This window comes from Chelonoidis abingdonii, chromosome 11, assembly GCF_003597395.2.
Source record: "Chelonoidis abingdonii isolate Lonesome George chromosome 11, CheloAbing_2.0, whole genome shotgun sequence".
Lineage (NCBI taxonomy): Eukaryota > Metazoa > Chordata > Testudines > Testudinidae > Chelonoidis > Chelonoidis abingdonii.
The window spans coordinates 31991710-32017427 of NC_133779.1; positions in this window are offsets into that span (position 1 = coordinate 31991710).

Genomic DNA, 25718 nt, shown 5'->3' on the forward strand with positions numbered 1-25718 from the left:
AAATCACAACAGAGCCCGAACAACTCTCTAGCAACCAGGGCCACGGCTCTTACCGGCTCCTGGGTCTTGGTGGGTCCCGTTCCGGATCACAGCCCTTCTGCCTCCCGTGTCCTGAAGCCACCTGGAACTGAGTGGACGAGGAGAAGTGAAAAGATACTCGCTGGCACCCAGAGCTTTTCAATGCAGCGGTGAGCCAGAGGGAGGCAGAGAGTAGGGCGTGTCGGGCTCCTCCCAGAATCTCTACAAAAGCAGAGGCAGCTGTCGAACTTGCACAGATCACCTGCCCCCGAATGTGCAAACAAAACCTTCTTAATTCCAAGTCAGCGCTGGCGCTCCTGCCAGAGCAGAGGGAGCCAGGGGCTTGTGGTGGCATTCCACAAACACCGTAAGATCCAACCCCCACCCCACCCCCCTTCCCAGGCCAGCTCCACTGAGACATGGGTGTTGTTTTTTCTTTACACAATAGACTTTCTTCAGCAGTATTCAGCTGCCTGATGCCAGCAGCCACGGGGGCTGGCAATGACCTTGCCGGCCCATCGGGATCCTCTGCGTAATAGAGGATCCAGGGTCAGTGCCACGCCTTTGGAGCACCGCTCCTCAACCCCTGCCCTACAGCCAGGCACCGCTCTGCAACCAAAGGCCACCCGGCTGTTCGGATCTAGCCCCTCCGCCTCACCCAGGCTTTATCCCAGTGAGCATCACAACACTGCAATCAGGGTCATGCCCCATGGTGCTAGGCGCTGTACAATCACCAAATGATGCTCCCTACCCCCAAAGAGCTTCTGGTATCAGCATAGGCAAGAGACAGCAATTGGATCTAGCAGATGGGCTGGGGAGTAGCACAAGGGGAGAGCAAGACAATCACATGCTGCCTGATCACTGTTCACCAGCTGCCTTAAGCATTGTCGAGTGCTTTGCAGGGCAGTGGTTAAGGCAGCCGGGTTGCGGCAGGGGAGTGTTTGCAGGAGTGGCTAGAGGGAGGATGATGGAATTCTTAGGGTGAGCTCCTCCCACGGACACTTGGCACTTGTGCAAGCAGGAAGTGATTCAGGGAAGGCCGATGGCCTGGGCTGGTTAGGAGGTCAGACTACATGATCACCATGGTCCCTTCCCACCTTAGAATCTGCACATCTATTTTTACCAACCCCAAAGTCTCCCAAATGCCAGCTCAGCCCTGACAGGTCCCATGGTTGGCCCTAAAAATCGTAAGAATTTTTTTAATCCATATTTTTTCAGTTGTCTCCTGATTTTTTAAAAAAACTCCCTCATATTTGTATTGCAGTTAGTGGTGGCAAATAATAATGAGAAAGGCAATTTGGGGTGCTGTACCCTCCTCCATCGATTAACTTTCTGCACTAGCTCCCACATCAATGCTGGACCCCCAACCAAACGAGTTTGGGGGGCGCCACCCAGCTTTTTACATCTGCTGCAGCCCCACAACAATTCTGCACTCACACTCCTTTGCCCCTCAATCCCACCTCCACCCCTTGCCTCTCAACACTGATGGTCCTCCTGCACCTGGGGTGGTGCTTCACACACCCAGACCTGGGGAGGGGCAGAGCAGTTCCAAGGGGGATCTCCCCCCTCGCCAGTGCTGGTGCTGCAGCATCAGACAGGAGGGAAGCAAGGGGGGCAGCGTTGCCCTGTGCCCCGCCCTCCCTCTGAAAACAACATTGATTGCTCCCTCTCTCCGATCCGAAAACGTCTTTCAGTTCCTCTGGGGAAGGCGGAGCCCTGCCTTGCCTCCCACAGCAGCTGTAATTGGCTGTTCTTCCCCAGGGGGCTGGGAAGTGGGGACGGCAGCCAATCAGAGGGGTTTTCCCTGGGGCAGTCTGCAAATCAGCGAAGGCTGGAGCTTCCCGCACCTGGGCAGACAGGCTCCAGCAAGAACCAGAAGCCCGTTCGTGGGAAGAGTTTGGCAACACTGCATGTATGGGGCGGGGGCAGGAGAGCCCATAGCACCACCCACATGGAAGGATGGCCCAGTGGTTACACTGGCCTGTGATTGGAGGGACTCGCCTCAGATCTCTCTTCTGCCACAAATTCCCTGTGTCACCTGGCCCAGCCTGGCTCCTCAATCTGCCCTCTGTACAAGGGGGGTAACAGCCCCGCCCTGCCCCCTGGGGGGGAGGGGGAATAAACAGATGAGCTGTGCAGAGCTCAGACACGCTGAAAATGGATGTTGGATAGATAGGCTGAGAGCAAAACGTAGCCGTGAGCAAGTCAAGGTGGGTGATGCAACATCTTCGATTGGACCAACTTCTATTGGCGAGAGAGGCCAGCTTGCTAGCTCCACAGAGCTCTTCTTCCATGGACTCAAAGTCTAGGAGTGATAAAACCAGTCACTGCAAAAGAGCTCAGGCACCGGACAGTGGGAAGTTGCCAGACACCCACAAAGAGGCAGCTCCCTACAGCCTTTTCCTCTCACCCCACCTTCCCAGCCCTTCTCCCCACTCCTCAGCCTCTGGGCGCAGCGGGGGGGGGGCGGATGCAGGGGAAACCAACCCCACTTGCAATCCCCTTTCCCGCACCCCACACCCTTACAGTCTCTCTTGCTCTTTTTTGTTAAATAGCCAGAGGGGGAAAATAATGGCAAGCCATTCTGACTGGCGAGTTTAGGAACCAATAATATTGTGGAAAACCTCTGAGGTTGTCCCGGCAACCCTGGGCCCCGGCCAATGAGGATGAAACTTTTGCCAAGCAATCACTCCCTGCAATTAAGGAAAGAATCCCGGGGATGTAATTAATCAAGCCCTGGGAGGGAAATGCCTGGTGAAGCAATCGCTGCCCAGCCATGGCTGAAAGGAACAGCACAGCGAATGGTAGCTCAGGCACACCAGTGCTCAGCTATATTCAGTGCATCACACCTCATATTCTTCAGCGAGATGTCATGATTTGATTATGGCATAACTATGATGTATTTTATACCAGGCAGGTCATGTGGGGTATCATGGGAAAGGCTATGATTTACTGAATATGCTTATCCTATTTGTACGCATAGATCATTTTTGTAGGTGAAGTTAGGAATATTGTCTATGCATCCATTACAAATGTGTTTACATCTGGAAAATGCCCACTAGAAAGAATGAAATCAGTCTGGATGCCTGGTTGGGAGGGGCCAATATGGAAAACAACAGGTCTTTGAAGATGCTAATTTCCCACCAGGAAGTCTTTCTGGGGACACAACAAACAGCCTGGCTGCAGGGTCAATGTGACCAAGTCACCTGGTGCTGGACTCCATGATAATACTAGTATTTTTCCACTGACCGGAGGTGGGAATCACCCTGGGAGACAAAGGATTCCCGCCATACGCAAAAACTATTTCAGGCAGGAGAGTGACATCCTTGTGGCTGGCTCTTCCAAGAGAGAGGATTGCTGGACACACCTGAGAACCAAAAGACTGGAAAGGGGAAAAGGGCTGAGCCCAGGCGAGAAGGTTTTCTAGCCTGTGAAAGGAATATCTGGAATTTTAAGCTGCAAGCAAATGCGGCTTGCCTTCAAGAACCTCTGCAATCTGCCTAAAACAACATTTTGGGTGAGAGTTTGCTGCTTATAACCAGTTTCTTTATATATTAAGCTTAGATTGTGTTTGTTTTGTTTGCTAGGTAATCTGCTTTGAGCTGTTTGCTATCCCTTACAATCACTTAAAACAACAGGGAGTCCGGTGGCACCTTAAAGACTAACAGATTTATTTGGGCATAAGCTTTCGTGGGTAAAACACCCATTTACTTCAGATACATGGAGTGAAAGTTACAGATGTCGGCATAAATATACTGACCTATGAAAAGAAGGCAGTTACCTTACACGGGGAGAACCAGTGTTAACAGGGCCAATTCAATCAGAGTGGATGTGGTCCACTCCCAATAACTGATGATGCCCCCGGGCTCCTAACAAAGCTACCCCCTGATAATCACTTAAAATCTATCTTTTGTAGCCAATAAACTTGCTTTTGTTTTGCGTAAAGCCAGTGTGTGTGGAAATCATCACTTGGGGCAGAAAGCCATCTCTCTCTCTCCACATTGAGGGAGGGGGTGAATTTCATGAGCTTGCGCCGTGCAGCGCAAGATGGTACAATTTGGGGTTTACCCTCTGGGTGGGGGGCGCACTTGAGTACTAGGCAATTCCTTAGCTGAGCCTTCCCAGGCAGAGCTGATTTCAGCGTCTGTGGGAAGCTGCAGCTGGGTGCGTCCCGACCGGTACGTGTGCCGGTAAAGTGCAGTCTGAGGCCTGAGGGAGGGCTTGGCTGGCTTGCCTCAACAATGCAGGGTAAAGTGAGTGCAGGCTGGTGGGTCAGGCGGGCTCAGCTGGTTGGAACTTCACGGTCATGGCAGAGCCCAAGAAAGGGTGAGCTCTGGGGAGATTCGCTAGGGAGGAGTATTAAAGGGCAGGAAAGGTTCTCAAGCTAGGAGATGCAACTCCTAAACCCTCCGCAGTACCGACAGGCCCCACGCCTCCCCACCGAGCCGCCCTTCCAAAGCAAGCTCCTTTCCTGCCCTTTAAGGTCACTAATCAAAGAGTGCTGTGCTTCTAAAGCACATCTGGACCCACCCTCTCCCCTGCCCCACCTGCATCCCCTGCCCATGAGAGCAAGGGGCCTTTTACCAGGTGGAAATAAAAGTCCAAACCCAAACGGCTCCTAAGTGCTGAGAGACCTGGATCACCAAGAACCAGCAATCTGAACTCCTCAGATGGGAGAGAATTCACCAGGAACTCTCAGGCACCACCCAACTGGCTGGTTCCAGCTGTGACACCGTCAAAACAGGACCCGTTTTCTAGCTCCAGTTTGGATGAGACCCAAGACTGGAGAAATTTTGCTCAATTGGTTAGTCCAGGATGAGTTACACCCTCGTGAGAAGGAGAAGCCCTTGGAACTTGGGTCGTCTAGAAAGGCAGGCGTGAGCCCCATTCCCTGGGTGATGAGACACTTCCTGGTGAAACTGTGGTGGTGTTTAGAACTAATTGAGCTGGCTCTGGAGCAGAGACTGAGTCATTCTCACTCACATGGCCAGGCCCGGTGACCAGTCAGTGTCATTCTGCAATTCTATGAATTGCCACTACGAATGACCCCAGTTCAAATCCCACCGCCGTGTCAGGTAAGTGGCCCGACACCAGCTCCAGGCTATGCAGGAGGCCGGTGCTGCTGGGAATTCATTCCCATCAACCCAAAGCAGATGTTCTTCATTTGTCAAAACCTGTTTTGCAATTTTTGGATGTGGTTTGAGCCAAACCGATTCTTCTTCCTTCTTCGGAACTTCCACAGATCCAAAAAAAAAAAAATCAGTTCTGTGCCCAGCTCTAGGAGTGGGGGTCTGACGCCCTGGCACCAGCCTGGTCACACATCTGAAACTGGGAACCACCACCATGCCCAACTCTGCCTCCTCCTGCCTCTCCCTCCTGGGGCTTGGGCTGCACTGGGGCAGCTGGGCTACCAACGCCCTCGCTCTACTTACCACCCTCAATGTCTTCCACGCCGGGGAGCAGATCTCCTTTGCCCTGTTCTCACTCCAGCTCAGTTGGTAGCTGCCATCAGTGGAGAATCAGGGAGTCCTGGTTTTCCTAATGTGGACACATCCCTATGCCTGCCCTGATTCACCCCACTCTCCTCCCCCAGGGGTTGGGTTATCCCAGGCAGCCTCTTCCATGCTTCTTCTGACACCCATAAGCTCATCACTAAGAACCTGCTTAGCAAGGTCCCTGCCAGCTGGGATGGATCCCCTTCCAGGGCATCCACACCCTTCCCTCCACCCCTGCACCTAATCAGCCCTATCTGCCGCTCTATCTTCTGACTGCATTCCCCTCCCATTGTTCTGGACATGTTCCAGGCACGTCATCCCTCCTGGATCTCTCACTCCTCTATGACCTTCAGTGCCAAGGCCTGATGTGATCCATCTGGGACAGTTAACCCCCCAAATCCCAGCGCCCTTCAGGCTGGAACCTGCTGGCCTCTGAAAGTGAGCATGCAAAACTGGCCTTCAGAGATTTACAACAGCAGGTGAAGATCACTTTGCAGCTGAATCCAGGCAGGGCGGGTGGAGCCCAGAGGCGCTGGGCCTGCTTCTGGAGTTGGGCAACGTCTGACCATAAATCACACTGACACGGAGTTCCCAGGACCTTTTGCCAGCGCTTTGGAGCTCCATGTTTCACTGCCCATTGTTATCCCCATGGACAGCACGGTAGGGAAGATCCCATGGAGAATGCAAGGGCAGAGTCAAGCATTGAACCCAGGAGTCCTGCCTCCCAGGCCCCGACTCTAGCCACTAGACAACACTTCTCCATGAGTGCATCTCAGGCGGAGTCTAACCCAGCCTCTCCGCATTTCGCACACGACCACTCGCTGCATCACACAGAAACAGCCCAAGATGGGACAGAGGAATGGGTAGAGGCCGCTGAGACAGAGTTAACACACTAAGTGGTTGCTGCTTGAGATCTGCCGTCCAGGAAGCAGTGGAGTGGCTGGTTCTCCCGCCTGTACCTATCGCCAGCCCTCCAGCCAACTGGGTCTCGCGGCTTGCGGGGCGTCGCTGCTCAGGGAAACCCCGAGGAGCACTCATGGTTGTGCACGGGGCTGAGAAACGGCCGCAGAGCCTGCTAGAGATGGGAAGCTCCTGCCCAGACTGTGCCACGTTCACGCAGACACCACCGTCACTCCCCGGCTTGCAGGTTGCTTAGCTGGGGAGCTGGTTAGCCAGTGAATTCCCACACCCTGTTTCTCCACAATCAGCACCGATCGGGGGCCAGGCCGATGCTCTCACTGCAGAGCACCAGCACTGCGCAAAGACAGACCAGCCCCTGCCCGAAGAAATCCTGCCTGGGCTCTTACAACACACGGGCAGACTTGTCTAGTGGCTGGAGCAGGCAATTGTCGGGACTCCTGGGTTCAATTCCCAGGGGGAGAGGGGAGCATGGTCTAGTGATGAGAGCAGGATACCCCACCCCGCCGACTCACCAGGCTAGTTCAGACCTAGGGTCCATCCAGCCCCATCTTGGACAGTGGCCAGCAGGCCCATCCCACACCTCACCCTGCCAGCTGGAAGATGTCCTCCCAGAGCTATCCCACAATGCCCCTGCTCACCTTCAGAGAGCGCCAAGCGCTGACTGTCACCGATCAGGCCCGAGAGCCGCTGGGAAGGTCTTTAGAATCATAGAATATCAGGGTGGGAAGAGACCTCAGGAGGTATCTAATCCAACCCCCTGCTCAAAGCAGGACCAAGCCCCAAACTTGGCTCTGCCCGGTCCCCAGGTAGCCCAAGAGAACTGTGGGAAGCACCACATGCCTGGTTCTGGCTATGTTTCTGCCTGTGCTGGTAGCACAACAGTGCCAAGCGACAGGGCGGTGGGCCAAGGGGAGGTGTCAGCACAGCCACGGAGGGCAGCCTTGTATGCGCAGGGGACGTGCATTGCACGGGCGCTAGGGCGGGTCCAGAAGCTGCTGAGAAAGTTCCCACTCCTAGACACTCGGACGCAATCTGCCACTTCCGATCACCACCCTGAGAGACCCGAATCGGGGACGGGGCTGGGGTGGTTGGAACAGCCGCTTTGAAATCAGATGTAGCAGCCCAGGAAATACCCGGGGGTTACATTTTCCACTCTTGGCGCTACAGAGGTCAGGAGCAGTTTGCCACTGACTTCTATGGGGCCAGGATCTCCTCCCCACTCCCTACTTCATGCCCCATAACACGTACACCTGGATGTGCAAACAGGCATTTTGCACGTGCAAAACACCCCCAACACTGTTTGGGTGGGTTGCACTAGGGATGAAGTGGGCCCGCTCCAGCATGCTGAATGCAGCATTGTCTAGTGGACGCAGCCTGGGGGCTATGACTCAGGAGCCCTGGGTCTTTCTCCTGGTCCCTCCTCTGCTTTGCTGGGTGACCTAGAGCAAGTCCCTTCCCCTCTCCATACCTCAGTTTCCCTTCCCACCCTTTGTCTCTTGTCCAATGGCTCCTGGTACATTGACCAGGGTGAATACACTGCATCCCCAATGCCCTCTCCTCCCTCACCAAGCCATGAGCAGATCAGGTTCTGCAGCATCGCCAGCTTTCCGGTTACCCTCTTCGGCCCACAGCATGACACTGCCATATTCCTGGAGCCTCGGGTAGCTACCCAACCGACCACACTAAGGGTCTCCGCCAGCACGAGGGGCTGTGCCCCACCCTGGATCCATGAGTGGGGGTCACGGCTTTGCTTCAGACGCCCTAGCAAGACCCCTGTGTGACGAGTGGCGATGGCTCAGCTGGGGGCAAGAAGGGCTGGGGCTTCCCTCCCAGCACCCGCAGAGCAATTCAGCCAGCTGCAGCCAGTTCTCCTCTCAGGCCGTGCGCGGGGAGCCAGAGGGTAACCCTCACCCGGACATGTCGGCGGCTCTGGAGAGATCGTGTCAGGTGCCCACACCCTGAAGCTGAGGGGTGACCGTGCTCCAGGCCCCTCTGCAGCACCTGGCATCTAGCCTCAAACAGAAGAGATGCCAGGACCCAGCTCTGTGCAGCACCCAGCTCTCCCCAGATCAGGGCTGGCTGGGCAGCCCGGGAATCCTGTGGCCAAGCTGCCCATTGCACCCAGCAATGCACCCTGTCCAAAGCTGGGGGCACCGTACCGGGGGGCAGCCGCCATCCAGTCCTCAGCCTCTGCTCAGACAGCCCTGGGGGCTGGGACCAGCTGAGAGCAGCTCGGGTTCTCCACCACCATCAGCTGCGAGCAACTTTCACCCTCTTTCCCCTGGGACAGAAGCAAGCCCTCAGCCCCTCCCTGCCCTGTTGCTGGCTATTAGATGCCACGGTGGGAACTGAATAGATCATGAGAAAATGGGGGGATCCCCGTCTGGGGGCACCTCTATCCTCCCCTTTACCTGGAAAGATACTGGTTCCACCTGCCCATCCAGCCTTTGCTCTGAGGTGTGTCCATGGCCTCTGCACCCCTTATCGTGGCACCAGCCTGCCTGACCTCTAGGCTCCTGGGGTCCAGGGTACCTGCGTCCTGACCCAAGCTCCCCCCACCCCCTCTGCTCCAGCCAGCCCAGCCTTTCAGTGCTCACGGCAGAGCCCCCAGGAACAACTGGGGGACGATTCCTCCTGGGCGACCGATTGATGTAACTACGCAGTAACTGTTGTCCAAGCTCTGCTCCCAGGACTGCAGGCTGGGAACTGGCCGCTGCCTTGTTTCACTGCATGATGGGGGGACCTTCCAGGGGCCAACCAACCCTCCATCCCATCGCCGGCTGTAGCCCCCAGTTAACCCTCTCAGGACCACTTCACTCCAGTATGAGCTGAGGGGCATGAGCCTCTGCATCGCTGCCTCCTGGTGGAGAGAATGGGCCCTGCTGCCCTGTGTGTCAGAGGCTCCAGACTGCTGGGAACCTGAACCTCAAAACTCGGGAAGCTGCTTCAGAGGGAGCGAAGGAGAACAAACGTCCCCAGCTCCACTATCCCCAAAGGGGCCAGGGGAAGGGTGAACTTCCCCTTCTCCCACTCGCACACCCCCTACATGGGCCCTGTTTTCCCTCCCCACAACTCATTGGCCAGATACCTCTCTAAAGATACCAGAGGTGGGGGGAGTGTCTCAGCTGGTGTCTCTGGGCTCTTTGGGGGAGCACTAAGGCAAGCCTCTCCTTTTCCCCCAGCAAACATCAGTGCAGAGTGGCTGGGCCAGAACAACTCACTCCAGTGCCCCTGGGATCAGAGTGCCCCCCCAGTCCCTGGGCCCTGCCCTGCCAGAGCTGTGGGGAGCAGGGGAGAGCCGTTGTGGCCTGGAACCCAGACGCTGGGTAAAGACGAGCAAGGGAGGAATTCGGGAAAGGGAAGGGCCATGGAAGCCGTGCGGGAGGGGATTGAAAACCCTTTATTGTGACACACAGAGAGTTTATTCGGCCAACCCCACGAACCCCCAACCCCATCCATCAGCACGGAGCTCGCGGGGAAGGAAACCCCCCACGCCCAGCCATTTCCGCTGGGCTCCTGCCCTGGTGGGACTTCACACACGTGACTCGACTCCGCTGGGTCTCAGCCCAGCCCAATGGGGGCTCGCGGGCTCAAGGCAGGTCGGGGTGGGCCTGGTGTGGTGGATCAGGGAGCAGGGTGGTAGCAGGACGAGCTGGTCTGGCACGGCACCGGGGCACCCCCAGCCTGCCTGGCTCCGGGCAGGTGTTTGGGTTGCTGTGGCCGGCCGGGGACCCTACCCAGCTGGCCAGTAGGGCGGGAAAGGGAATGCTGGCAGGTAGCTCAGTCTCAGGTCACTCCTTGGTCCTGCAACGCCTCCACTTTTGAGTTCTGTCCCCGGCCACATCCCCTCCGGAGGCCAAATCCTGCTAGGCGCTGGCAGAAGGTCCCCTGGGGGATACCGGGAAGGCAGTTCTGCGCCACCCGGGGCCTTCTTCACAGAGGCCGGGGGATGCTCTGCTCCTGGTGGGCTGCCCCTGGCCACGGGCCAGAGCCTCTGCCCCAACAGGGGGCGCCCTGCAGTGCCGTCTGCCCCTCTGGGGCTCGCGGCCTCCCCCTGGTCCGGCTGCTGGCGCTGGCCCTTGCGGAACTTGGCTCGGCGGTTTTTGAACCACACCTGGCAGCGGAGGGGCCAAAGGGATGATTAATGACTCAGCCAGCGTCGGCCAGCAGCCAGCACCGTGCACGTGGGACCCACCTGCGCTTGCTGGGGCGCTTCTTCCCCCTTGAGGGGGAGCATGGATGAGACCAGAGGCATAATAGCCCCCTGCTTCCCTGCCCCACACAGTCAAGATGAGGAGGAGATGCAGGCCAGCCCCAAGGGGGGAGGCAGAGGGAATGTTGGAGTGGCCCCCAATGCCTGGCTCACACCCCTCCACCCCCTGTGGTCTCTGCCTGCTCAGAGAGCCTTTAAGACCACAAAAGAGTAAATTCCTGAAAGACCCAGACTCCTCCAGCCCAGCTCCCAAGGGAACCACTGACAAGACACCCCCAGCCTGGTCTGCAGGCTGGGTGTGGGGCGCTCAGTGGGGTTACCTGGACCCTGGCCTCGGGAAGGTTGATGAACACAGCCAGCCGCTCCCTGGTCACCGGGTCGGGGTAGTGGGTTTTCTCGAAGGTTCTCTCCAGCACCTCCAGCTGGTGGCCGGTGAATGCCGTGCGGCTCCGGCGCTGCTTCTGGGGGATCCCGTAGCGCACTTCCAGCAGGAGCTCTGGGGAGCAAGGAAAGGGACTGGAACGAAAGAACTAAAATCCTCTGTGTGGAGTCAACTGCTGGGGCCTGCCCAGCTGCCGAAAAACGATGCTGGGGCAACTCACCTCAGATAGCACCTCCGCCTACTTCACTTGGGCTTATACACCCACCACTGAAATGCAGCCACCTCTGGGGTAGGGCATGGCAGCTGTTTCACAGCCCACAGCAATGCTGTACAACCGGTTAGAAGAGAAGCTGAAGGAGACTTCTGGGGGCGGATTTGGGCAGGGCTAATGGCATCGCCCATGCTGGAATTTGGCCAGGACGCCTGAGTTCATATTCCTGCTCGTGTAAAAATTAAAAGTCCCATGGGACCTTTAAGAACCCAACACTCCTTCCTGCAGCACAGCGCCGCATGCGCCACAATGGGGCTGGCTCAGACCCCTGCGGCCAGCAGCATGTCTCACACCAGCGGCTTTCCTTGGAGGTTTCCCAGCGACCAGACCCACCTGAAGCCCAACCATTTATTCCTACCGGGGAGCAGAGGGGGAACCGTTCAGACCCATAGCCCCGGCTCAGGGAGAGGCCTCCGTCCAGTGCAGAACACTACCCACATGGCCCAGCTCGAGGGTCCCCATCTGGTACATTTCCTACAAGGAACGTGACTGCAGTCGGTCGGGTGTGTCCATGGGGCCAGACGAGGCGGCTGCTCCAGCCCCCAGCTCCCAATTGTTGCTGTGGTTCTCCTCACAACCCCGGTAAATTGCCAACTCCTTGAGAGATGCCGTGCTCCCCCCCGTGCCAGACCCCCCCGCTCCTCGCCCACCCTACCTGCTAGCCGATCCACCACGCTCACTGCACACAGGGAGGAAGGCTGGGGGACCGGGGCTGGTGGCAGCTGGTGCAGGCTGTAGAGCAGGGAGAGGGGGTTCATGCTGCCGAGAGTGTGAGCGCCCCCGCTGAGGCAGTACATGGAGGGGCCCCGCTAGCCGTCGGGGATCTCACACCAGGGCCCTGGAAACAAAAGCGAGAGGCTAAGCCGCTCCCCTATGTAGGGAGAGGGGGGAGCCACCAGGGTTATGCCTGGGGGGCTGGGGCAGCAGGGCAGTGCCCTGCAGAGAGAGGGAAAGCATAGCACGCCAGGGATCTCCTAATGCAAAGATCTGGGCCTCAAATTTGTGGCCTGAATGATTGTTTATTCTTTGTATTCCAGGAACACCTAGAGGCCTCAGCCAAAGCTCGGGGCCTGGCACGCAGGGTGCTGTACGCTCAGGGAGAGGGAGACCCTGCCCTCCAGGAGCTGGCAGTCTAAACAGATCAGACAGACAACAGGCAGGAGGGGAAACTGAGGCACAGAGCAAGGCTGTGACTTACCCCAGGTCACCCAGCAGGTCACAGCTGACACATCGAGCCCTCAGCTACACACAGGTCTATCCACTCCCACGGTGGGTGCCTGCACATACCGCTCCCATGGACGCCCCCTCACATGGCCCTGTTCACACAAACAGACCCCTCGCTATGCCCCTCAGGGTGGGACTGAGCCAAACATCCCCCAGGCCAGCAGCACATGATGCGCTGGGATTGCTGCCCTGGGCATAAACGGCTCTTTTGTCACCAAGCTCCCCTTTCTTTCTGAGGTGAACCGTTCGACCCAATGAGAGCGAGGGGTGGGGGGCGGTCGGTGTGGAGCGAGGCCAGCTGAGAGCGATGCCCCTCACCCCCATCCCATGTGTCTTCCCCTCCCCAAGCGCCCTGCGTGCTCTGTGCATACATGGGGGATGAGGTTCTGTGCACATCCCTTTGTCTGGGGGACGTTTTGTACCCCGGATTCCTAGTAATATGCCTGCGGACTCCCCAAAATCATCCCTCATCCCCTTCCCCCATGGCACTGATACATTCAATTCCCCCTTGTCTCAGAACTGTCCTTGGGCATCGTTGCTCCAGATGACGCTTTAGCCCTGCCTGGCAAACCAATGGTCCATCCACTTCTCTGATCTCCAGCCAGTTCACCAAGAACTTCCTGTGGCGCCCAGGGCTGTAGACAGGACACCTCTGGGCAGGGGAAATCTAACCCAGTGGTTAGGGAATGACGCTGGGTGGGTTCAGGTTCAACCTCCTGCTCCATCACAGGCTCCCCGTGGGCCCCTAGGGTATGTCCACACTGCACACCCAGGTCAGTCTCTGACTTTGGTTTGAGCCCAAGCCCTTCCTCTGTCCACACACAAATCAGCCAGGACCCAGGGCCTAGGACCCTGTTAGCGGGGTGGGTCAGAGCCCAAACCTTCCAGTGACTCAGTCTGAGCCGTGCCATTTGACAGCGTGGACGCAGTGCAATCTGGACGTTAGCAAGACCCGGGTCCAGGAACTGAGAGCCCCGGTTTACAAAGCAGTGTGGATGCTCAAGCACAGGCTTGCAAACCCTGATACCACAGATCTGGGTTTACATGCAGGATAGGGTACATCCACACTGCAAAAAACCACAGCAGCGAGTCTTAGAGGCTGGGTCAACTGATTCAGGCTGGCAGAACGGGGCTAGGAACAGCCGTGTGGGCCACCCCGCGCTCTGAGCCCAAATGAGTTGACCCAGGCTCTGAGATGCGGTGCCGCGTGGGGTCTATTGCAGTGTAGACAGACCCTCAGTGTCTGAGCTCCTCTTCTGAAACGTGGGAAGAGCAGCACGTCTGGAAACGAACTATTTCCTCCCTGTCTTGTTCGATAAGGTACCGACCTTGCTTCGCAGCTCCCTTTGGGCCGAGGGTGTTAAGATGTTTCGGTGAGAAGAAAACACTAATGTAACATGACGCTGTCTTTACAGAGACCCTGGTCAATGTTCTTCCAATACTTCCCATTACGGGGCAGCGTTTCCACATTATCGAGAGGTCCAAATCAACTTTTTTTTGGAATTTCAGTTTTGCTGAAAATGTCGACTTTTCATCCCGATTCCGTACGTAAATTCCCATGTCCAGTCGGCTCTAGCTCTAACCCTTCCTACCACGTCCCCCCCACACCCCCATTTAAAGGGCCAGTTTTCCACCGTGGCAGCTGTAACCTGCAGGTCTGAGCCGAGGCAGCTGGAATAGCGAAGGGGGCTGGCCAGCCGTGGGGCAACCCTACTCCAACGTAGAACCAAAGCGAGAGGAAAGGCCTGGGCTCCTGGGGTCCCATGGAGATAATACTGGGATACCTTTTACCTCTTGGTACCCGGGGCCCGAGTCTCCATTGACCTGCAGCTTGTGCGAAGCATCACTGTTCTGCCCTGGAAGCTTTCACACCCACCTTGCACTGCTGCGATTGTACACGGCCGTGAGCACCGGAGAGTCTCACTCCTGATCCAGCCTCCCCATCCTCTCTGAGCCCAAGTGGCTCAGGCAGAAGGGACATCAGCAGAGCTGGGCCGGGGAGGCTGGATCAGGAGTGAGGAGCATCAGCAGAGCTGTGTGTATGGGGGGAGCCAAGGGTCTCCCACTTTTGGGAGCGCCCAGCTAACCCATGCTGGTTACAAAGGGTCTTTTTTCTTTAGGCGCATGGGCTGCTTCCTGTCCCACTCTCCCTCAGGCAGCGGGGAGTCCAGGCCTGTGTGATCAGCACCCACCCTGAGCGCTGGGTTGCCAGCTCTCTCTGATCTCCCTGGAGCTTCCTGCTTCCTGGGGGTCTGCTGACAGTATCACCCCCAAACACCCCAGGGACTCCCCAAAATCTCAGCTGAATCCAACGCCTCCACAGGGCTCTCTCACCTCTCCCGACCTGTCCAGGAAGGACGCTGGCCTCCTCTGCTCCCCACGACAGGGCCCCAGGGCTATGGGAACCACGGCCAAAACTTCTCCCAACTTCTCTGCCCTGGGCTATTTAAAAGGGAGCAGCCTGTGCACCCCTCCGCCTGAGCGGCTGCCAGCCAATGGGGCTGGAGGAAGCCTCTGGCCAGATTAGAGATTTGGTTTTCTTCCTCACCAAAGGGACTTGCAATGGTTTCTAAGCTGCACTCTGCTCACAGGGGTCCCATTATTCCCCATTCAGGCTGTGGATTAGACGCGGGCAGAGGTGGAAGAATGCAGAGGGTTGGGTTTCTACCCCCCCCACACCCCTCCCCACCATCCCCTCCCCCCACACCCTTTTCCTGGTTCAGTTGTTCGACAGACGGCAGGTGGCATTGCCTAGTGAATGGGGCAGCTGAGGACTCCTGGGTTCTACTCCACTGGCCTCCCGTGTGACCTCGGGCAAATCACTTCCCCTCCCAACCCCACACATCTCCGGGCCTCAGTTTACCCAGCCGTGGAATGGGCACGGTGAGCATGGGGCAGGCAGTTCGTGTCTGCAGAGTGCAGCCTTTAACTGCCAAGCATTGAGATCCTTCCCAGATGTGCTGTGGGGAGAGGGAATGTAAAAGCTGTCCCCATACTGCAGGGCCCACGGCAGGAGTGGGGCTGGACTGGAGTGAGTCCTACCAGGTTTGCACACACAAACAGGGACACACACACACACACAAACACAGGCCATCGCAGCTAGTGAGGATTTTCGGGATGGCTAATGAAACAATAGCCCTTCCCCTTTGCCACCTGCTTTCCATGCAGCCTCTCGAAGTGCCGCGTCAGTCTGATGTTTTACAGTCGTACGCAACAGCCAAACCAAGACCAGACGCTGCTCAGGCCCAGACTGAGACACAGCCCCCACTCCCACCCCTGGATCTTCCCATCCACGCGGACAAGACAAAGGACTCACTAATTCACTCCTCTCCTTCGAGGCCAACAGGGGCACCTCAGGTCCCACGGCGAGTTAGCAGACAGTCCGGGAACCCAGCGCCCCTGCTTCCTAATCCAGCACCCACATGCCCCACATCGAGCTCCCCCGGGCCCCACAGGAGTCACCAGCTTATGGAATTTGATACAGAATTTTTTGATGCTTCTTTTAGCACGATTTTGCACCCCCGACCAACCCTACAATAACAAACCAGTGTATGGAGGCCACGTTCTTATGAGCAACCCTACAATAACAACCCAGTATGCGCAGTCTAATTCTCCTGAAAACATGATGATGGCAAACCAACATACATAGCCCAGCACACACGACTGACTCTACAATAACACATCAATGCACCCCTGGTCATCTGGGGGCAGGGGAATGGGACAGGGGCTGAACTCAGGGCAATAGTGTCCTTTGGAGCTGCCCACACGTCTGGCACAGCCCCGGCCCCTTGGGCAGCTCTCAATTCCTACCCACACGTGCTGCCCCCCACCTGGCTCACGGCGGCTGTCCAGTGAGCCGCTTTCGCCGGCGATCACGCTGGTCCATTCTGGCGGCCGCTCTTTGGCTGTCAGAGCAAATTAGCTTCCAGCTAAACAATCAATTAGCTGATCCTCTTCTTGACAATCCCCTGGCCCTTAGTGAGAGGTGGGATTAGGGGCCAAGGAGCCTTTGTCTGCCAGCCACCCTGGGGGATTAGCAAAGATTTGCTGTTTAAAACAGGGGGGGGGGTTTACAAGATTTCATCCCAACTTCTCCCTCCTCTCCTGCGGCTGGGCTGGGGGAGGGGAAGGACTCAAGCCACAAAGGTTCTTGTGGGCAGCATCTCTCCCCTGGGGTGGCCAGGGCAGCCCTCTGTATTCACCCCCTAACCCCACACTTTGGGTTAGACCCCTCAGAGGAAGCAGGAATATTTTGCCTGGACTCTGAGCTGGTCCGAGTTTGTTCCCCAAACAAGGTTCCCGTCGACACGTGCGGGTTGGCTCAGCTCATCCTTCTCCACCGGGAAGTGCCGACATGCGGGTTGAGCTGCAGGTGGGGAGAATGGAAACCAAAGCTGCTGGCTGATCGTTTCACTTCAATCTGTGGCACTGCCAGGGGGCACTGGACTTTGTATGAGATCAGCGGCTCCTGGCGGCCTGTGCTGATTGAGCCCCCACGATGCTGGACAGACACCGAGTGAGAAGCAGCTCCTGCTATAATGAGCTTCCAGCCTAAATAGCCCAGACAGATGAATGGTGGGAGATGGGACATTTATCCCTGTTCTGCAGATGGGAAACTGAGGCAAAACATTCAGGGCTGGATTGTCCCAAGAGCTCAGCACACCGGGAGCTGAACTAGGCCCCGAGGTCACCTGGGGAGCACATGGCAGAGCAATGAATCTGCAGGGCCATCACCATGTGCTCAGCCGTCCCCCTTGCTGCAAAGCGATCGCACAACCCGAGTCTCTGCAAGGCTGAAGGCCTGGCTGCACCGATGTCACTCCCAGCCAAAGCCTGCCAGACACAGTACCAATGGGAATCCCTTGTGCTTGTCGCATTCCTGTTGCACAAGTCCTCTAGAACGTTATGCACTGCCTGTGTTAGGGGTGTCTGGGAGCCCTGTGTCTCCCGAGCTCCTGACCCAGAGAGAAGCAGGGCAGCGAGCTCCAAGGACTGATACAAGAATGGCTAGCACACTGGGAAAGGATCTGGCTGACAGAGGGCTCAGTCATAAGAACATAAGAACGGCCACACTGGGTCAGACCAAAGGTCCAGCTAGCCCAGTATCCTGTCTACCGACAGTGGCCAATGCCTGGTGCCCCAGAGGGAGTGAACCTAACAGGTAATGATCAAGTGATCTCTCTCCTGTCGTCCATCTCCACCCTTTGACAAACAGAGGCTAGAGACACCATTCCTTACCCATCCTGGCTAATAGCCACTAATGGACTTAACCTCCATGAATTTATCCAGTTTTCTTTTAAACCCTGTTATAGTCCTAGCCTTCACAACCTCCTGAGGCAAGGAGTTCCACAGGTTGGCTGTGTGCTGTGTGAAGTACCAGCTGTAACTGCTTTGTATTGAGGTACATGAGTTGTGAGGATTAGGAGCCAGAAAGTGCTGAGTTCTAATCCTGGTTCTGATGCTCCAGGACCTCAGCCAGTTACACCCACGTTTTCAGAAAGGCCTGGTCCACACTTCAACGTTTTCCCGACATAACTATGTGTGTTAGGAGCAGGAAAAAACTCCACATCCCTGCTCAACACAGCTACGCCAGCAGGAGCCCCAGCGGAGACGCAGCGAAACCAGCCAAACGAGTCCCAGTCCCGTCGGCACAGATGAGTCTGTTCGGGGAACTGCTTTGAGCTACACTGGCAAAAGCTGCATCTCCCTCAGGACAGCTTGTCACTTTAGCGCTCCACAGGCTTGGCAGGATTCGATTAAATCTTGATTTCACCGAACATACACACACAAATATCTCCATCAATAACAATCAAAAGTTAGAGAAAGTAAGAAAAATGCTGCTTGAGAATTTAGGGGAGTTTGATTGAAGGGATTTGCTTTGTATATTTTGCCATGTGATGTTGACAGTTTGAGTTTTAGTGGCTACAGTGTTAACTTTTTGGATCTCAACATCTACTGTTATTAAATCATGATTGTCTGTCCCGCCCCTTAGTAATCTGAACTCCCCCTCCCGCCATAATTTCCCACAACTGCGAAAATTAAAATCCATACAAATCGGGCAGGGCTCGAGTCCTTGAACCCCATAATTTTGCACAACTGTGAACATTTAAATCAGAAAAAAAAAGCTTCAAACGGAATGTTTCTATCTATCAAAACGGTAAAAGATAGAACCTAAATTCTGCGTTCTACAGGCGACCTCTTCTAGTGTAGACAAGGCCTCGCGTCAGAGCCCCGTAGGGAACCCAATCTGGGTGCCCAGCATTAGACCCCCACTTTCGGAAAAGTTCACCTGCTACCTCTACATCCACCCCTCTGTACCTCAGTGTCCCTGTGACCAATGACGGTGGGTGGAGCTCCCTTTGATAGACACCCAGCCAGCCAGTTAGCTGTAAAACCCCTCCTGGGGTCTGGTCTCTGCTTGCTTTCCCTGTAAAGGGTTAACAAGCCCACAGGTAAAAGAAAAGGAGTGAGCACCTGACCAGAAGAGCCAATGAGAAAGCTGGAACTTCTAAATTTGGGAAAGAAACTTTCCACTTGTCTGTTGCTCTCAGGAGAAGGAGCCACAGAGCAGCAATGCTGTGTAAGGCTTGAACCAGGTATGAAAATTCATCAGCTCAGACCTAGAATTAGTGACTTGAACCCCCCCCTCCCCCAAATACAATAAATCAGAGATGTTTAGCTAGACTCGATCAGGTTTATTTTCGCTTGTGGATACCTCTGTGCTCACCCCAGATGCTTTTGTTTGCTTGTAACCTTTAAGCTGAACCTCCAAGAAAGCTGTTTTGGGGGCTTAATTTTTGTAACTATTTCTTTTAAGATCTAGCAAAAAGCCTAAGTTCCAGATGTATTTTTTTTCCTTTTTGTTTTTAATAAAATTGACCTTTTTTAAGAACAGGACTGGACTTTTGGTGCCCTAAGAGGTTTGTGCATGTTTCTGATTAGCTGGCAGCCACAGCTAATTTCCTTTGTTTTCTTTCTCAGCTCTTCCCCGGAGAGGGGGTGAGGACTTGAGGGTACCCACAGGGAAGAATTACCAGGTGCTTTTTCCTGGCTTCAAACGGGGTTTTTGCATTTGGGTGGTGGCAGTGTTTACCAAGCCAAGGTCAGAGAGAAGCTGAAACCTTGGGAGTTTAATACAAGCCTGAGAATTCTTGCGGGCCCCTCAGTTCTGCACTCGGAGTGCCAGAGTGGGGATTCAGCCTTGTCAGTCCCCATCAGCAGAATGTGGAATGGTAACGATACAGATGCACAGCTGTGGGGGTCTGTGGGTATCTGGATGTCACTTGGAGGATGTAGAGGGCTGAGCATTTATTAGGAGCGATAACGCCCATCAAGAGGTGCCGTTATGCCACATGCACCTTCTCCTGGTTCTGTGTCTTTTAACTCCCTGATGCCCACCAGGGAGGACACATATCCCCCCTGCCTGCAGTGTTAAGGGGCGTCTGGTATGTGTCTCCAGCTGCGCTGGGAGCTCTTGAAAACGTCCCCTTGGGCAGCAGCCCCCATCAGGTACCGCTCTGAGCAGGGGCTCCAGACCAGTCCAAAACCATAAAGCTAAACTCTACCCCAGCTGGAGCTGGCCCAACCTGGAATCACTGACTCCTAGGGGGAATCTGGATCTAGCTCTGGAAACTTCCCAGCTTGGGCTGACGTGGATCCTGGCTTCAAAATGGGAGCCTGTCGCTAGCTGAGTTTCACCTGGCTCCAGACTGGACCCACCTTAGTGAAACCCAGTGCACAAGCCACTCCCGTTTGCACCACCGCAGTAGCTCACACAGCTGTGAGACAGCAGCTGGCTGCGACAGAACCACCATTGGCTGCTAGCCACACAGGGTCTAGGACACATATGTGGCCAGTTCTGATTCGAAGTAGTAAGAGGGCAGTGATTTCAGCCACTGGAGTCTCTAGTTCTCAGGGGCAGATGTGAACCAGCAAGGACCCTCTCTGGAGCTGAGGCTCAGTAATCTGGGAATGGTGCCAGGATGGCTCACTGGTGCTGAGCGATGAGAAAGGGTAAAAAAGCCCCCCCTCCTCATCGCCAGCTGAGTACAGCCCTCATATTGCACTGCCCAATGGCAGAGTTCACAGGGGGCAGGCGAAGGAGGCTGCACTGTGCTTTGAGATCCTTGCCTGAGCATAGCAATGGCCAGACTGGGTCAGAGCAGGGTCCATCCAGCGCAGGGACCTGTCTCCAACAGCAGCCAGCATCAGCTGCTAGAGAGGAAGGTGCCGTGATGGGGTAACCTGCTGCCCAGGACTTTCCCCCACTTCCTTGTACTTTGGGGTCAGCTTAAAAGGGACCATAGGAGTAAAAGAGGCAGCCCTTGTGCTGTTCTCTCTGGCACCCTCAGCATCACAGCATGCAAACACCTCCAGGACCTGGTGGGGCTGAGCTGCGTAACCCAACCCTGGGAGGCAGGGAAGTATTCCCCCCAGTTTACTGAGGGAAACCAAGGCACAGGGCAGCTGGAGTGACTTGCTCCTGGTCACACTAGGAGTCTGTGACAGAGCCAGGAATAGAAAAATACTGGTGATAATCAATCTCAGGTTTCAAGGTTGTCTGCAGGAGTCAGGAAGGAATGTTTTGCCCCAGATGCACATTTGGCAAGCCGTATTCTGGGTCGCCTTCCTCTGAAGCATCAGGGATTGGCCACAGCTGGAGATGGGACACCTGCGGGGCGGACCCGTGCTCTGAGGTGGGACACAAAATCCTCTTTCTAGAGACCTGGCTGCTGGGTCTTGCTCACATGCTCTGGGTCATGTTGATGGCCAGATCTGGGGTCAGGAAGGGATTTCCCCCAGGGTCAGACTGGCCAGGAGCTTGGAAGTGCTCTGGTCTGACTAAAGGCTTCAGAGTTAATACAGAGGCTTCGGGTGAAATCCAATGGCCTGTGTTATACCGGCTGCCAGACTAGATGGGTTGATGGTCCTTTCTGGCTTAAAACTTGTGCAGGACGTCACACTACAGGATCATAATCAGGGGCGGTTCCAGGCCCCAGCATGCCAAGCATGTGCTTGGGTCAACGTGCCGCGGAGGGAGCTTTGCCAGTCGCCAGGAGGGCGGCAGGCGGCTCCGGTGGACCTCCCTCAGGCGTGCCTGCGAAGGGTCCGCTGGTCCTGCGGCTCCGGTGGACTTCACCAGAGCCGCCTGCCGCCCTCCCGGCGACCGACAGAGCGCCTCCCGCGGCATGCCGTCATGCTTGGGGTGGCAAAATATCTAGAGCCGCCCCTGATCATAATGGTCCCTTCTGACCTTAAAGTCTATGAGTCTTTGAAACAATGAATCCCTGGGTCCAGTCAACTAAACTCATCCTTTCTCCCCTGAACTATAAAAAACAAAGCCAGGCTTTGATGGGGAGACCCACTGAAAATGAAGGGCCGGAGGCAGAAGACTGCCTGGGCTGGAGAGTCGACGCAGCAGCTCGCCTAGCTGCGAGGAGGGACAGCAGATGTGTTTGGGGCTCCCAATGGCCCATGACACACTGGTGTCACTCAGTAAAGAGCTTACCCTCTCCGCCATGCAAGGCAGAGCAGATTTCTCACCAGCCCCCCCAATTTCTGATCAATACTTTCCCGTCTCCCCCTCCCCTTCTGTCACTTTCACGCCACAGTGTTAGCGGGGCCCCTTCTAGCCGCTCGCCCTTCTTAAGGGACCGGACAAAACGAGTTGAAGGCTTTTTAAAGACGGGATCGATCATCCCCGCTCACCTCTGACCCTGGGAGCCGGTTGGTTCTATGGAAGGAGGTCAGCTGCACAGACGCCCTGTGAAAGCAGCGCGGCGGGAATCCAGCTTCCTGCTGAGCCAGCAAGGCCAGCTTTTTTTACCAAAGGAGAAACGACACCCCCCCGCCCCCAATTAACCAACCCAGGGAGGTGACTGCAGCATCCGTCCGCGTGTAACAAGGGCCCCGGAAAGTGCTCTCTGCTCCCTGCTAGCCAAAGGCACTTGGTAAACGTTCTCTGCTTTGTAATCCACTTGTTAATCCAATGCTGCCCCCATTTCACGGAGGGGACCCCAAAAAGATGCGACTCACCTAGGCTTACCTGGCTAGACGCTGGTAGAACCAAGCATTGATCTCCAAGCTCTCTGGAGTCCCAGCCCCTCTGCTTCAAAGAACCAACGAATCCAGTCGTGTACATTGTCATCGCGAGGGAGTGCACGCCCAAGGTCCAGCCCTAGAGGGGCAAGTGGCTATTGCTTGAGCTAAAGCAGCATCTAGTGGGTGGCATCCCTCCATTAGCTGCTAGCGGTAAAGGGCCTGTGACACATGGGATCAGTTCCAATTCCAGGCAGTAGAGGGCAGTGTGTTTCTCTCTCAACCCTCCCCCACCCCCCCATATAGACATAATCATACACCCTGTGCTGCATTTGACCCCCATCCGACGGTTGCTCTGGTGTGAACGACCACGCGAGGTGCAGGACGAGAGGAAACCAGACTCCACGTCCCACTGGCTGGTTACTAGACAGCGTGTGCCGAGCTGCTGGGAGTCGGCGAGCAGCATTCGCACCACGAAAAGGGAGCGGCACTGACCCCATCGGGGCCGAGTGGAAATCGAAAAACCTCTTCTCCTTTCCTGTGTCATTTGTATTGCACCAATCACTACAGCATCCAGAGGCTGCTGCGCCGGGGCGGTTTATGCTGCAGCTGAGGAGAGCTCTGTCTGTCTGGCCACTTGTCCTCAGCTTGCCGGGGTCAGATTGTCTGTTTATGGTATTGATCTACCCCCAGCATGGTGATATTCAGCACCTTAGAGCTTTTAATGTGTTTATCCTCACAGCCCCCACAGGAGGTAAAGCAGGGCTGTAACTAAGGCACCAAGAGGCAAAGTGACTTGGCCAAGGTTACCCAGAAATCGGTGGCAGAGCAGGGCCTCGAACCCAGTCCCAAGTCCCTAGCTTTCCATGGACACAAACAGCAGCTCGGCCACCACTGAAGCCAGTAGGCTGTGGGCTCCTGGCTTCATCCGTGCTTTGGAAACTCTCCTCCCAGACACACTTTAAAACGATATTAATTCTCTATGCATGGTGATTAACCAGGCAGGACGGTTAATGACAACCCCAGATCAGATTTCCTTTCAGTAAGGGACACTGTCCCCTTGGATCATGTGCCAGCACCCTGCCCACCCGCACACACTTCACGCCACAGAGATGAGCCCTGACAGCACGATCAATCCCCCAGCAGGTCGCTGCATCCGTGACAACCCCGCGAACAGAGGGCTCCCAGTGGCATGAATTGGCCAGTAAAGAGCTTTTACACTGGGAAATTAACTAAAGACAGGTTTTAAGACAGGCTCAGCCTCCCTGATTGATACTCTGCACATGGCGAGGCTCTGGGAGCGCCGGCACGACAGGACAAAGACGTGGGAGGTTAATGCTGGGGCTTCCTGATCAGCTAGCCTGATCGGCTCCGTCACCTCTGACCTCGAAGGGAGCTCTGATGCCACAATCAACGGGCACAGACATAGGAGACAAGTGGCATCGCGGCATCTAGGTTTGTTTTAGCACCTCTTGTCAGAAGATGACACAAATTCTTACTCCGAGACTCTGTGCTGTGTCTTCATCCTGGCAGGTGCTGTTTGGCCATGAGTTTAAAGCAAGGCAGGTTGCTCCTGTGGTTAACTGCAGAGCCAGGACTCAAGAGATGTGGGTCCAATTCCCAGCTCTGACACAAACTCACTGCGTAACCTTGTATTAGTCTTTTAATCTCTGCACCTCAGCTGCCCACCAGCGAAATGGGAAGAACAAGTTTTCCTTTCTCTATTCAGCCAGCCAGCTCTTTGGGGCAGGGCCTGGCTTGCCTAGCGGCTGCTGCAAAACTCACAATAAATTATTACAAAGGTGACTTGGAAAAGGGAGGGTAAAGACAGGTGGCTCTATGTATTTTGCCACCCCAAGCATGGCAGTCAGGCGGCTTTCGGTGGCGTGCCTGCGGGAGGTCTGCTGGTAACGTGGATTTGGTGGTATGCCTGCAGGAGGTCCACCGGTCCCACGCCTTCAGCGTACCCACCGCCGAAACCACGGGACCAGCAGACCTCCCGCAGACATGCCACCGAAGGCAGCTTGACTGCCACCCTTATGGCGACTGGCAGGCCGCCCCCCATGGCTTGCCACCCCAGGCACGCGCTTGGTGTGCTGGTGCCTGGAGCCGCTCTGGGTAAGGAGCTGCTGGATTTAGGTCTTTTTGTTGGTGTCTTATGAAGAATACAGAACCCTGAATATATCTGCTCCTGCTTTTTGAACTTAAGAACGGCAGGGAGATCAGGCCTTACCTTCCCGGCTCTGCTGGAGAGCTCACTGGAGGACCCAGCATCTCGGGAGCTGTCTTCATCCTTCACGGAGAGAGGGGGTTCTGGATGTGTAACAGAGACCCTTGCTCCCAACTGTTACTGAGGTATTTTGAGTTAAAGGAGTTTGGGTAAAAACAAGCAAAGAACAAGAAAGGGTTTTCAACAGCTTAAGTGAGCTCCCCCTCCCCCACCCACTTAATTGGGTTTCACTTTGTTAACAACCCAACTAGTTCCAGCGTGAGACAGGGTGGACCAGGCTTCTGTTTCTAACCCATATCGTGAACGAGAGCCTACCGACCGTTTGTAAAGCAGGACGGGCTGTTTTCCTGCTCTAGGAGTTATGGGCGATGGTCCCAATCCCCCTCATGACCCCTGCTGACAGGACCAGGGACCTTAAGCATCTAAAGCACCAGCCTCTGCCTTTGAGCTAACAGCAATAGAAGGCTGTTATCCACCACAGGAGGGTGACCCACTCCATATACGTCATATATAAAGAAGCAAAAAAGGGCAGACTTGAGTTTTGCAGGTCACCTGTAACCCTGACCTGCCCACCCTCACCCCAGGGACATAGTTTCGGTCTCACACGTAGGTAGGTGAACACCCTTCCGTACAATCGGCTTTCTGGAGAGTCAGCCAAGAGCACAGACCTGGCCTGGGCTTGAAAAGCTTCTCTGTAGGGGCTACGGGAGCCGGAGAGTTTAATGCCAGACCCATAAAGGCTGACAAGACGGGGCGAGACGCAGACACGGGGGGGCCAAGCTCGAGGTGAGCCGTGACTTTTATGGCACCCTAAGTAACCAGTGAGATTATCAAAGCCATAACGAGCATGTTCAATAAAACGCATTGCCGGTGAGGTCATCTAATGGCCTATTATTTTTAATTTGAACTTTTTGCCTTAACTTTTT